Source organism: Leptonychotes weddellii, chromosome 15, assembly GCF_054177405.1.
Source record: "Leptonychotes weddellii isolate Sample4059 chromosome 15, ASM5417740v2, whole genome shotgun sequence".
Classification (NCBI taxonomy): Eukaryota; Metazoa; Chordata; class Mammalia; order Carnivora; family Phocidae; genus Leptonychotes; species Leptonychotes weddellii.
This window is the reverse complement of record NC_138383.1, coordinates 15,034,789-15,049,134: the sequence shown is the minus strand read 5'-3', so window position 1 is coordinate 15,049,134 and position 14,346 is coordinate 15,034,789. Positions and strand designations below refer to the sequence as shown.

Genomic DNA, 14,346 nt, shown 5'->3' with positions numbered 1-14,346 from the left:
CAGGAAGCCTGTTCTCCCTCTCCCACTCCCCCTGCTTGTGTTCCTGCTCTCGCTATCTCTCTCTGTCAAATAAATAAATAAAATCTTTAAAAAAAAAAAAAAAGATTTATTTTTTATTTGACAGAGAGAGAGAGAGCACAAGCAGGGGGAGTGGCAGGCAAAGGGAGAGGGAGAAGCAGGCTCCCTGCTAAGTGGGGCTCGATCCCAGGACCCTGGGATCATGACCTGAGCCGAAGGCAGACGCTTAACCATCTGAGCCACCCAGGTGCCCCTATACAATGGAATATTACTCAACCATCAGAAAGGATGAATACCCACCATTTGCATCAACATGGATGGAACTGTAGGGGATTATGCTAAGTGAAATAAGTCAAGCAGAGAAAGACAATTATTATATGGTTTCACTCATACGTGGAACATAAGGAATAGTGCGGAGGACCACATGGGAAGGGAGGGAAAACTGAATGGGAAGAAATCAGAGAGGGAGACAAACCATGAGAGACTCTGGACTCTGGGAAACAAACCGAGGGTTACAAAAGGGAGGGGGTGATGGGTATTAAGGAGCGTACGTGTGGTGATGAGCACTGGGTGTTATACACAATTAATGAATCGTTGAACACTACATCAAAAACTAATGATGTACTATATGCTGGCTAATTGAACATAATAAAAAAAAATAATTATTGAATAAGTATTAAAAAAAAAGAAATGTGTGGAATGTGTTATCACCAAGAGGTATTTAGGGTGAAGAAAACTTAAGGAGTGCATAAATTTATGTATATTAAGTCCATTCTGGGGTCCTACAGGATAGAAGTGACATCTTAGGTGGAGCCCTAAGTTTCTGGAGTTAACAGCTTATAAGGTAACAATGCCTCACCTCAAAACATCCCTTAGTGACACAACAATTGGCTGATGACCCTTGTCTAATAGGCTCAGTGAGGTTTGTTGCTATAGTTCCTTTCATTCTTTATGTATACATGTTTTTATATTTTTTCTTTATCTTTTATACATTTAGAATCCTTATATAGCTCTATATCCTTAATTTTTCATTTATCAAATAGTCAACATTCCAAGACATTAAAAGTTCTTCAAAAATAATATTTTATGGCTATATCATCATCCATCCTTAAATATGCCATATCATACCTATTTTTTTAATAAGATTTTACCTACACCCAACATGGGGCTCAAACTCATAACCCCAAGATCAAAAATCTCATACTCTACTGACTGACCAGGCAGGCGCCCCATAATGTATCCATTAATCTTGCTGCTCATTTAAGTTTATGCTGAATTCTCACTAGTATAGATAATGCTATGACAATTATCTTTGTTCACAAATCTTTCTATATATCTCTATTTTTCTCCCCTAAAGGTGTATGCCCAGAAGTGGAAAAAACTAAGTTAAAGGACATCTTTAGGTTTTCGATATAAGTTGCCAAAATACTTCCAGAAAAATTGGGCCCAATGCATACTTCAACTAGGAATTGTGGAGACTGCCCCGTATTACCTTTGGTAGCACAGTTCAATTGCCAATTTGATAGGTTAAAATAAAAATACCATATGGGGTACCTGGCTGGATCAGTTGGTAGTGCTTATGCCTCTTGGTCTTGGGGTCATGAGTTCAAACCCCACATTGGGGATAGAGTTTACTCAAAAAATTTAAAAATTTAAGAAAAGAGTGTATCATTTTTGCATTCCTGATTACTTATCAGAATAAAAATGTTTCTCATATGCCTCTTGGCAATTGTATTTCTTCCTTGTGAACTTTGATTAGTTCTCTGTCCGTAAGGCTTTTCTTTACTTTTTTATTTTTTATTTTTTTTTAATTTAAATTCAGTTGGCCAACATATAGTAAGTACATCATTAGTTTTAGATGTAGTGTCTTCCTTTCTTTTGGCTGGAACAAACTGAAAACCAGTTGAGATGTAGTCACGTATCAGTGGCTTCAGCTCCCCCTGCTGGCCAAAAATTACTATATGATTAAGACCTAGATAAAAATAAACCACAGGCTACAATTAAGAGTTGACCCTTGCACAAGGGTTTGAAGTGCGCTAAACCACTTATACACAAATTTTCTTCAATAAGTATGTTGGAAAAACTTTTGGAGATTTGCGACAATTGAAAAAACTGGCAGATGAACCACATAGTCTAGGAATATCAAAAAAATTAAGAAAATGTTTGGTAAATCATGAATGCATAAAATGTATGTAGATACTAGTCTATTTTATCACTACCATAAAATATACCCAAATTATAAAAAACTAAAATTTATTAAAACTTACACATACAGACTGTACATTATCTTTTAATTTTTGATGGCTAGTGTCAGTAACATATATAACATCTACAGTATTTTGTGTCATAAAAGACAATATTGATGTAGATATTGATAGACACATGATTCATCTTATAAAGAGGCAGTGTAAACTGACAGCATCTATAAATATAGTACAGTCCTGTAAATGTATTTTATCTTCCTTATGATTTTCTTAATAACATTTTCTTTTCTCTAGCTTACTTTATTGTAAGAATACAGCATAGAATACATGTAACATAGAAAATACATGTTAATCGACTGTTTATGTTATCAGTAAGGCCGCTGGTCAACAGTAGGCTATTAGTAGTTAAGTGTGGGGGAGTCAAAAGTTGTATGTGGATTTTCGACTGCACAGGGTTGGCACTCCTAACCCCTGCACTGTTCAAGAGTCAACCATATAAGCTTGTCCATATTCTGGATTGTTGCTAAAAACACAATTTATATACAATAATAAAAGGTAAAACAGTATGTGTCTAAACTCAACAGAACAGTGACGAAAAAGGAATGGACATCTGATCACTAGTAAAGAATTCCAAAATTATAATCAGTTTACTGCCAAATATACTACCCGGTTGGAACATCATAAGCCTAAATACTATTCATTTCCCTATACTTTATTCTAATAATGTGAAAACATTCTAATTACCAGGTGACACTGGGCTGTCAACAAATTGGCCTCTTTTTCAAAAGCAAAACTAAGAAAACGAGAACACCTATGCCCTTCATCATTCACTGGAAATTTAAAGCAAAAACAAACCAAAAACTTCCTTGTAATTCTTATTCCAAGCTACACAGCTGCTCACACTGAACAAGTTGAGTCCTATGGTTCCAAAGGGGAAGGCCAGGACTGGTGAATAGATGTGACTAACTCAGCTTTTCCACTCATACCCTCCTAAAGATGTACTTTACTTCACAGATTGGCATCCTTAGTCCTTAGACCACTCGTTCAACACACATTCACTCAGTGCCATCACATGGCAAGCAGTGATGATAAAAGGTAAGACACGACCTCTACTCTCAAAGGACTTGGAGACTAGGTGGGGGAGAGAAGCCAACCTGCAATCCCCATACAACAGAAGTGCCAGGCACGTGCACACACACCCAGAGACAATGCCTGTGTACACGGGAAGCTCTGTCAGTGTCAGCTACTATTGCTGTTACTCTTCTTATCATTCCTGTTATTAAAGATCTAGGGGCGGAAGCCATTTTAAACAGAAGCAAGTGCCCGTGTGAAGGCCCAGGGGCAAAGAAGCAATCAGGTGCACAGCAGGAACTGCAAGCAGGTCAGCATCATCAAGGGCAGGGTGCTCAGGAAGGAGAGAGATGATCTGGCCGAGGCCAGATCACCAAGGCCTGGATACTTGCCAAGAGCATTTGAATTCTACCTTGAAAGCCAGGTAAGCCAGGGGGAGAAGGCATATGATCAGACGATGAGATCGACATTTTACAAGGATCACTATGGCAGCAACTTGGAAAACAGAAGGCAGTCAAGTAGAATGATCAGAAGGCGACAGAGCTCACGCGGGCAAAGGGTGGCAAAGGTCTGAACTCAGGAGAGAGAAGTAGAGGCGACTAAGGAAACATTACGAATTAGGATCTCAAGAACATGGTAACCATTGGGCCAGAAGAAGGAATCCTGACTTGAGTGACTGGGTGGGTGAATGTACCACTCACAGGGACATAAAGAGGGGAAGAGGCTGCACTTGGGGGAATAGCTGATTAGGTCATCTTGAAATAAACATGGGACAACCAAGTGGAGATGTCCAGGAGGCAGCTGGGATCAGAGATGCTAAGACCATGTGGAGCCAGAGAAAACACAGATGCAAATCATCAGTATATGGATGGAGACTGAAACACAAACCTCTCCAAGATGTCCCCCAGGAAATGCAGAGGTTAAGAGGAGAGAGGGCCAAGGTAAGGCAAACAGTGATGTGAAGGACGAAAGAAGTCTGCAAAGAAAACAGAAGGGGCAGCCGGAGAGGACAATGATGACAGAAAGAGCCTGCACTCACATCGTTTGTACTTGACTGTGCCAAGCACCTTTCCACGCGCTTTTCACTTATTAACTCATTTCCTCCTCACAACAGTCCTCTGAGGGAAGTGCTATTATTTTTATTATTTTCCCCATTTTTTAGAGGCAGCAGCTGAGGCACAGAGAGGTTAAGTTATTTTCCCAAGGTCACACAGTAAGTGGCAGGCCTGAAATGTGAATCTAGGATTCGGGATCCGGAGTGTACGTTCTGTATCACCCTTCTACGTTGCTTCTCAGAAATGAAGACAAGAGGCCAGGAGGGACCACTGCCACCACAGCCAGGGTGCACGGCCCACAGTGCCAGACACTACGAGGAGGCCTCAGAAGATATGGGCAAAAAGGGATCTTCTGAATGGGGCAACAGGCATGAATCTGTAAGGGTACACATAGGTAGAAGCTACCAAAGGACCAACAGTTGTAATGCAGGGATTTTGTATTCTTAAAAAGTGAAAGAGACTTGAGTGTATTTATAAGCTGAAAGACAAGAGCCATCAGGGAATAGGACGCTGAAAATTGGCTGGGAAAAGAGATAACTGACAGCCAGAGGTCCCTACAAGGAGGAAGAAAATAGCTCAAGAGGCCAGAGGGGTGGGTCTAGCATGGGAAGAGACAAAGAGAGACACAGGGATGGGCCCAAGAGGTCTTCTCTCCTGACAGGCTTTGTGTGCTCTCTGACCGAAGAGGCAAAGTCACTGGGGGAAGGGTGATTTCCATTATAAGGAAGGCAGCTGTTTAACTTCCAAAGAAGCCCCCACAAATAAGATGCTTTTAGAATTATAATATTAATTAAATTTTTTATTTGACTCTTCTACCCGTTTTCACTCTCATCTGGCTGTCTCACTTACCAAATTATGATTTAGGTTACAAACGTTTCACAAAATGATTTTTAAGGAAGAAAAAAATCTAGCAAAAACTTAAATCACTAAACTGTTCAGAATAAAAAGATAATTTTTAAAAAATATTTTTTTTAATTTCTTCAGATCAAGTACCTGCATATATTCTCTGAGCTTCCAGAATTACTATGGCTACTCCCTTTGTCCTCTGGAGTAAACGGGCCAACAAAGCCCAGCGCTGCTCTCCTACCCTCCACCTGACTTCTCTCTCCAACGCCAGCCCCTACCTCTGGTGCTCTGCCCTGGCCTGGTCAGCACTCTCTGACCTAGCTGAATGGCCCCTCCTCCCATAGTCCAAACAATTACCCAACACTATGAACTCCACTTCACGGTAGGGAGCTAGAAGAAGGAATTTAGGAACTGACCTCTGATGACAACTCACAAAGCAATTTCATAACCCGTATTTATCTAGAACAGTCCCAGACCACTGTAAAAATCTGATGAAAGCAACGGGCCCTTCCTCTCCCTAAAATGCACACAAGCAAACTGTATCATTTTGTATCAGACTGCCAGAAAATTGTCATTCTTCATGTATTTTATCCATAGAAAAGTGCCTCCAGTCATCACTAAAGATCTATTTACCTTTCCGTGGCAAATAATTTATATAAGCTTAGTTTGCTGGTATCCTATAGGGCCTACTTCAGAAAGAAAGCACTAAAAGAGAGAGGAGAGCTGCTGGAGGCTGGAACAAGGACAATAATTGCCTGACACTAAGGTAGGAGAGCAAGAAAGTAGATGATAACAGACAAAAGAATATAAAGAATAACCCAAGAGTGGGGCACCTTATTGGCTCAGTCAGATAAGCATGTGGCTCGTGATCTCAGGATCCTAAGTTTGAACCCCACATTGGGTGCAGAGATTACTTTAAATAAAAAAAAAAAAGAATAACCCAAGAGTATAGAATACATACATACTAGTCCATTTATAGAGTATATTTTATGGTCTCCAAAGGCACATTATAGTTCAGTCCAGTACAGCAATTGTGAGGAATAGTGAGGATCTTTAATAATTTTAGATTCTTCTTAAAAGATAAAATTTTGTGCAGGGTGCTTTCTTTAAGGAGGCAGAGAAGCATGCAATACCTTTAGAAAAACTTTCACCTAAATGCTAACTGTTTAACTCTGAACACTAGAAGTTTCAGGAGAAGGAAACCATCAGACAAAGGTATAAGTCAGTGGTGAAAGGTTAAGGCTTAAAAACAAAACAGAAAGATCAGCAGCAGCAAGATCATCAGGAGTCTGTACACTACATTAAAAAGTTTGAACTTGGGGCGCCTGGGTGGCTCAGTCGGTTAAGCGGCTGCCTTCGGCTCAGGTCATGATCCCAGGGTCCTGGGATCAAGCCCCACGTCCGGCTCCCTGCTCAGCAGAGAGCCTGCTTCTCCCTCTCCCTCTGCCTGCCACTCTGCCTACTTGTGCTCTCTCTCTATCTCTCTGTCAAATAAATAGAATCTTAAAAAAAAAAAAAAAGTTTGAACTTTACCCTAATGGCAAACAGGAAAGGAATGGAAGCACAGGGCTGACCAAATTAGGCCACAGGAGGAACTTCCTCGAGGTCTTGCTATTTCTGGGGGTGACCCATACTGTCTCCCCCAAAAATGACAATTTGAAGCCACATGTTAGAGGCTAACCATGCCAGCTTCTTCAAAGACGGCATCTGATTGCATGTAAAACACAGGCAAGCGGGTGTTAATTCCCCATTGGGTAGCCTTAGCTCCCAAACCCCTAGAGACAGACATCTGGGCCCAATTCTTACAGATTAAAGAAATCCCAAGGTTCTATCAATTTCCACAAAGGATGAGACACGGAGAACAAGACTGTAATTTTGACCCTAATTTTTCAAACTGGAATTTTACTGATAGCTTAAAAAAAAGAATAATCTAACCTTGTAAAGTTTTGATTTTATATAAATCTAAAGTTTCAATGGCAACAAAAATCTATACATAATAAAGATAAATCCATTAGAAGCCTAAGGAAATAATCTACTTCTTTAAATCATGTTACTAATTTGCACCAAAATTTTCATTTCCTACGTACAGGTGTTGAGGGTCCCCATGTTGAGCAACCTAAGTCTGTGAAGCTGACAAGGCTACTGGATGTTGTTATGGGTTGCACTGTGTCCCCAAAAAAGATATTTTGGACTCCTAATGCCCAGTATAGCAAAACTGGAGATAGGGTCTTTACAGAAGAAATCAAGTTAAAATGAGGTCACTGGGGTGGGCCCTAATCCAGTATAATTGTTGTCCTTTTTAAAAAGGAGAAATTTTAAACACAAAGACATGCACACAGGGAGAACTGTATATAAAGACTGAAGTCATGTGGCCATGGGCCAAGGACCTACCGGAAGCTGGAAGAGAGGCCCAAACAGATCCTGCCCCAGCACCTTCAGAGGGAGCATGTCCCTGCCCTCAGATTCTAGCCTCCAGAACTGAGACACAACCCGTTTCTGTTTTGTAAGCTACTCACTCTGTGGCATTCTGTTATGGGAGCCCTGGCAAACAGATGTCACGAAGAGAATTAGCAGCCCGTGTTTACTGAGCACATACCAAGTGTCAGTCGAAGCATTTTGCAGCAACAAACTCATTTAGTTCTCCCGAAGTCCACCCTGGGATCTAGATACTAGAATCATGCCCTTTTTACATATGAGGACACCAAGGCTCTAAGAGGTTAAGGAATTTGCCCAACATCAGCCAGAGCCCTCACTCTTACCACCAGGCTATAAGGAACTATTATAATGGTAATTACTGTCATAACTATAGTAGTTCACTAAGTCAGTTACCATGTCCCTTACAGCTATAATATACACAACAATCCTGTGAAATAAATGTTAATATTAATACAAAGGAGGACTCTGAATCTCAGAGAGATTAAGAAATTGCCCAAGATCGCACAACCAAGAACATGATAGTGTATCTAACTGCCAACATGCGGGAGTAAACAATGAAAATCTTTTTACTAAAACTTTGAGAGCAAGTAAAAATTTTAAATGCCTGACCTTCCAATTCAATCCTAGAAACACACATCTATAAATTCAAAATTCTTCAAGCTCTCAGGAGACTGTGTGTCCTAGGTGATAGTACCTTCTGCCACTGTTCAAGGGCTCTCTGCTCTCTCAGTGGTAGCCCTGGCTATTTATTTCTGACTTCCAGACACTGGAGGAGAAGAGATGTAAGGACCGAAATACTGTTTTTTAAGGGTTTTTTAAATTTTGTATTAAATTTTTTAATTCTGATACAAATATCAAAAGTATAAAAAAATACAATACAGTGAGAAGTCTCCTTCCCACCCTGTTCTCTACCCACCCAGTTCCTAGACTTAACAGGTAACCAATGTCACCATTTTGTTTATTCTTCTGAAGTTTTTTTTAATGCATATATACCAAGCCAATACAAATTTCCTTTTCTCCTTCCCTTCCCGCCCCGCCCCCCCACCCCCCCCCTGCAAAAACATCAAGGGTAACATACGACACACACTATTCTACATCTTGCTTTTATCACTTAACTATGTATCTTGGAGACCTTTCCATATCATATTGAATTATATTTTAATTCTGTCCTTTTGTCAAGAATACTTTTTTACTAGGGGCGCCTGGGTGGCTCAGTTATTAAGCATCTGCCTTCGGCTCAGGTCATGATCCCAGGGTCCTGGGATCGAGTCCCGCCATCGGGCTCCCTGCTCCGCGGGAGGCCTGCTTCTCCCTCTCCCACTCCCCCTGCTTGTGTTCCCTCTCTTGCTGTGCCTCTCTCTGTCAAAGAAAGAAATAAAATCTTTAAAAAAAAAAAGAATACTTTTTTTACTTGCCTTTCAGTTCAGTCTAGAACTCAGGGCAATCAGCAGTCCGGAAAGCTACCTGAGAAGTGATGGTGGCACCATAGCACATAGATCCCTTCCCTCTGCTACCGCAGCTTCTCCTTGCTCTTTTCTCCAGCTTGCCCATTTCTCCTCCTTCTCCTTGTTCATCTTTCATCTCACCCATGCCCCAACCCTGACAACTGGACTTAGGAACATCATAGTGCTTAATCATGGCTAGCAATGAAAAAACTGTAGATCCCTAATATATGGAAAGGGGTAAGTAATCTCCATGGGAATTTGTAATTAACAACAGTGCCTTAAATTGAGGAGTGTTTGGAGTTCTTTTGCCTTTGTTACTTATCTTTCCTTTGGTACTTTGGTTTGTGAAAAGGGTGCATAATGGCACTATTTTCTATACTCATGGAAACAAGCAATACTCAGGTCTAACATGATAGAACTAGAGTTCATTCTGAAATAAGAGAATCAGAAACGAAGAGTAAGAGCTATAAAAAATGAATGTTTTGGTTCCAAAGTATACATTTTAATTAATCTACCTTTTTTTTTTTACTTAAAAATAAGCAGCTGTAATCGAAAATACATCTCAGAAACATTTTAAGGATATTCAGAATGAAAAAGAGAATAAAGTTCTCTCTCCCTTTTAATTTTCTATCCTTTAAATTCAATGCTATCCTCTTCCTCCCAAAAGGTGCCCTTTTCCTCCCAAAAGGTCTCCAACACAACAAGTTTCAAGGTTTTTTTTTTTTTTAAGGTAATAAAAGGAATAGGAAAATGTCAGCAAATAAAAAAATTTGTTTAGACTCAGAAGAGGTTTCCCACTGATCAAAGGACTGATGGGGAACATAAAATTAAGGCAGCCACATAACTAAATTCTTAAGTAGGTAACTCACATAGTACGGAACACTTGACTTCCATTCTGTTTTCCTGCCAAGCCAGAGGCCTTTCGTACAACTTTGGGGGTTACTGTGGAACTATATTGTAACATCCCAGATTCCGAGATCTAGAGTTAAATCTTAAACATCATATATATGTTAAATAGGAGGCCTCTATGTGCCTAATACATTAGTTAAAACTAAGGTGACTAAAAAATAAAATACGATATACTGGTCTCAATTTCCTTAGGTTTCTAGAGAACTAGTACCCATTCATATCCCCTTGCCTACTTCCTAAAGATAACAGGGGCCACCAGATCCTGGCACTAAACACTTGGTACCAAAGAGAAATACTCTTGTACAAGGTCCTTCAATTCTTACGGGTTCAGGACGTCTGGCTAGATTCCCCACGCAACCCCTCCAACTCTACAAGGAGAATGGCTGGAAACTGTGTCACTTTGGCTTCCTTTATACTAATATAAGCACAGCACTCCTTATCCAACAACAGCAGCTGGAACATAAATGAAGATGAGAATTCAGTCTACATTTACCTAAAGATGTCCCACAGTCCCATATTTAAGTTACCCAGACTGCATTATTCGCTGATTTATTCACTGCGTTAACTTAGAATTCCACAGGACAGACTACCACACAACAGTCTTAACTACACTAATATCTAGCTCCAAAGGAAGGCAACCTGCGCCCTCCCGGTAAAGCTTTACCCTCTGTTTAGTCCTAATGGAAAGTCCTTTGGCCACCCCTCTACAAGAGATTGGAAGGAAGCAAGAGACTGGAGAACCATTATTATCAATGAGGGCTTTTTCATCTAAAGATCATCTGTCCACATTGCCCAAGAAGTTTATCCTGTGAGATGAAACTTGGCACAAAATGCTACCTGTTGAAAAAAACAGTGTAAGTTCGAGTGCAGAGGACTAGGGGGCAGCAGGAAGACTCTCCAACAGAGTTGTACACAGAAACCAACAGGTCTTAGAATGTTCTAATCTACTATATGAAGTCTCAAGTAAACAAATGGTTAATGACACATCTTTTATAACATATGAATCAGCTACAGATTTGCAAGAGTGGGACACACCCTAGTACCTATGACTCTAAGTACCTGCTTGAAAGTGGACCTGGATGTCTGATTGCCAGTCCATCCTACTGAGACTGGAACAGAACTTTACAACTATGTGGGTTGTCATCATTTAAAGTTAAAAAGTAAACACATCATTATAATGGAAGTTAATTCAAGAACTTCATTAATACTTTAACACCAATAATCAAGAACAGTAGCAATACAAAGTAAGGAGTAACCAATCAGTCCCAGAAGCAAACACAATAGTACTTTTGGAGGGGAAAGGAGTGTCAGGTAAGAGGGTTGAAGAACTGCAAAGTCAAGGATTCGAATATTTTCAATTCTAAAGAAAAATAAAATAAAATGAGAACTTGAATTTTAAAAATAACACATCCTACCTTGAGAGGCATCCAAATAGCATTCATAGTGTCAGAAGAGTTCAGACAATACTCAGAAATGAGCAAGAAGGGAATCTTAGTAATCCCTCAGTCACCAAGTATGAGCAGGTAGGAAAATTTTTTGTTTGAAGAAGGTATCTGAAAGAGAGGACTGTCAATTAGACTAAAAACTAATCAAGAATAACCAAATACTTTAAGCTATCAGGACAGAAATTCAAAGTACTATTTGCATCACTATCCTAAAAAGTAGAGATCACAGTCCCCTTAGAAAAGGGCACCTGGATGGCTCAGTTGGTTAAGCAACTACCTTCGGCTCAGGTCATGATTCTGGAGCCCCGGGATCGAGTCCCACATTGGGCTCCCTGCTCAGCGGGGGGTCTGCTTCTCCCTCTGACCCTTCCCCTCTCTTGCTGTCTCCCATTCTCTCTCTCAGTTAAATAAAATCTTAAAAAAAAAAAGGGCAAATGTGTTTATGTATATCTCCATGTATATGTAGAACTATATTTTACATAAAATGTGGATTAAATGTCTAACACATGTTTTAGATAATATAAAATTGCTTATCAAATAATCAGAAAACCAAAATCCCTGATTAAAAAATGACTATTCAGGGCACTTCAAAAACATTATTGAAAAGTGATTTAATTGACCATCTAAAAAGACCCTTGCCACATTTAATTTTATTTGATAAGTTAAAACCTCTCTGACCATTCTGATAGTCCTAAATTTTATTAAATTTAAGTTTCGGAGCCCATTCTACATGAAAAAGAAAATCTATTCTTGTCTGATATGCTACAAGCAAATAAAAGACCCTTCCTTCCTAGAGATCTTTAAAAGCAGACCAAACAACTTAATTTTGAGTTTGGGAGGGAGGTAAGTGTGCGTGGAGGAAGGAGGGTCGATTAAATAACCTCTTGCAAGATCCTTGTTCAAGTCCTAGGCCTGAATGAAAATTCCAGCTTAACCAGTTACTGCTTCGCTTAAAATGGAGGCTTGCCCGAGTAGGGACAAAAATAACAGCACACCACCCCCCCAACCCGCCCCGTAAAATAAATTTGAAAAATCAAAGACTACAATACCCTCGTTTTTAAGAAAAATTAAAAATAAAAACCTCTGGAGTGGATTTGTTCTTGCTATGCGCTTGTCACTTCTCCTTCGAAGACTTGGCATCACTTTCCTTACCGCTCATCGGATTTTGGGGGGGATTGGGGGGCGCAAAGGGGGGAAGGAGTTTGACTGTTGACCTAAGTCTCAGGAGGTTTAATAGCCCCTCCATGATCCCCACCGCAAAAGCCAAGGAGAGAAGAGAAAGGGGAGAGCCCGAGTTCCCACCCCTCCCCCCGCCTTGGACCCTAGTCCCAAACCTACCCCCCCTTCCCGCAGTGGGGCGACTCCTTCTGCCCCATCCCCATTGTTAGGACGGGGGCGAGTGGGGGAGTGGGCTCAGGGCAGGGGCGCCTGCGGCCGTTGCCCCGGCTTGCCTCAGGAGGGGCGGCCCGCGGGATGCAGCTTCCCTTCCTCCCCGCGTCGGTCCGTCCCACCTCGGCTCGGCCTGGCGCCCCGGGCTCAGATCGGCGCCCCCGGCCCCGGGCCCGGCCCCGGCCCGCCCCCGGGCAGCCAGGCCCCCCGGCCCCTCGGCCCGCAGCCCGCAGCCCAGGCCTGCGGGTGGGCGCGGGGCGGGGGTCCCGGTGCCCCACACACGCGTCCCCGCTCCCCCAGCCCAGCCGCTTCCAGGGCCCTCGGCGGCGCCCGCTCCCCGGGCCCGTCGGCCCCCCGCCTCCCGGCCGGGCCGCCCCCTCGGGCTCCTGCGCTCGGGGCCGCCTCCCCTTCCCCATCATCACCCCTACCGACTCGTGCCCCCACCCCCCCGGGCACCAGTGCCAACGGCGGCTCCCCCGGCCCCGGACCTACCTGCACGGCTCAACCAAGCCTAGAAGTGGGGGCGGGGAATCTTCCGCCCTCCTCTGTCTCCCATTGGCCCTTCCGGGGCACATCGTGAGCGCCATTGGTTGATCGAGGATGTCCGTCAGAGCGCTGGGGCGGGACAGAGGAGGGGGAGAGAGGGATGCTGGTGCCTCGGCGTCTCAGTCTCTGTGTATCTCGCTGTCTCTGTCTCTGTCTCGGCTCTTGGAAACGAGAGACATATGGACAAGAGGACGGGAAGGAGGGCCGAGGCGGGAGGAATAGAAATAGGAACCCCGGCAGAGCTTCCCACCAGTCTGCCACTCAAATCCCCCTACCTAAGTGCCCTGTAGATCCTCTTCTCCATCACCCCCAACCCCGGCCCCTCACCCCTGTAGGTTCCTCATCCAGGAAGCGACGTGATGAAAACTCGATGCCGGAAGGCCATAGGGGGAGATTTTTGTATGTACATAAAATATACACATACCGATACTTATATATAAAGTCAAACACATATATGGTCATGAGGGCCTGGAGAGGAAAGGGCACTCATCTGACAGACAGGGAAGGACTTGAGATAAAGCCAAAAATAAGAAGGAATCAAAAATCAGTCTAAGAGCTAGCAACAGTGGTTTCCTCCTGGGAGGGGAACTGAGTGCCTAGGAGACCAGATGGTAGGAAGACTTGTGTTCCCCAGCACATCCTTTTGTATCTTTTGATTTTTGTACCATTCACAAAGATTCCAGTTTTTTTTTAATTAATTGATTTATACTTTTAAATAATTCCAAAGCCACAAAACCAGGGGGACAGACAAGAAGATCATCCAGGCAAAGTGGGACAACATGCAGATGTGGGGAGGAATCTTAGTTTTTACTATGTTCCTTCCAGATATCAGGGATAAAAGCAAGTGGAGGTGTCCCAGAGGCAGCTGGGGTTATGGAACGAGGGAGAGAGTGGGCAATCAGGACTAGGGGAGATTTCCAGTTCTCCACCTAATATGGTGGTCTATGACATGCTAAAGGATAAACTCCCCATAGAAGTGTAA

At 42.4% G+C, this 14,346-nt stretch overlaps 1 protein-coding gene across 2 annotated transcripts in view; it reads right to left on the bottom strand.

Moving 5' to 3' along the window:
• Window positions 1-13,416, bottom strand: part of KANSL1 (KAT8 regulatory NSL complex subunit 1) — a 183,629-nt gene extending 170,213 nt beyond the window's left edge. The window contains exons 1-2 of one of the 2 annotated variants that reach the window (XM_006734338.2): window positions 13,311-13,416; window positions 11,400-11,537 (exon numbers count right to left, since the gene is read on the bottom strand). The gene's annotated coding sequence lies outside the window, so the exon portion shown is untranslated. Of the gene's footprint in view, window positions 1-11,399; window positions 11,538-12,510; window positions 12,694-13,310 lie in introns of those variants that run through there. The other variant, XM_031029261.2, reaches the window with a different exon arrangement.
• Window positions 13,417-14,346: the final 930 nt, after the last annotated feature.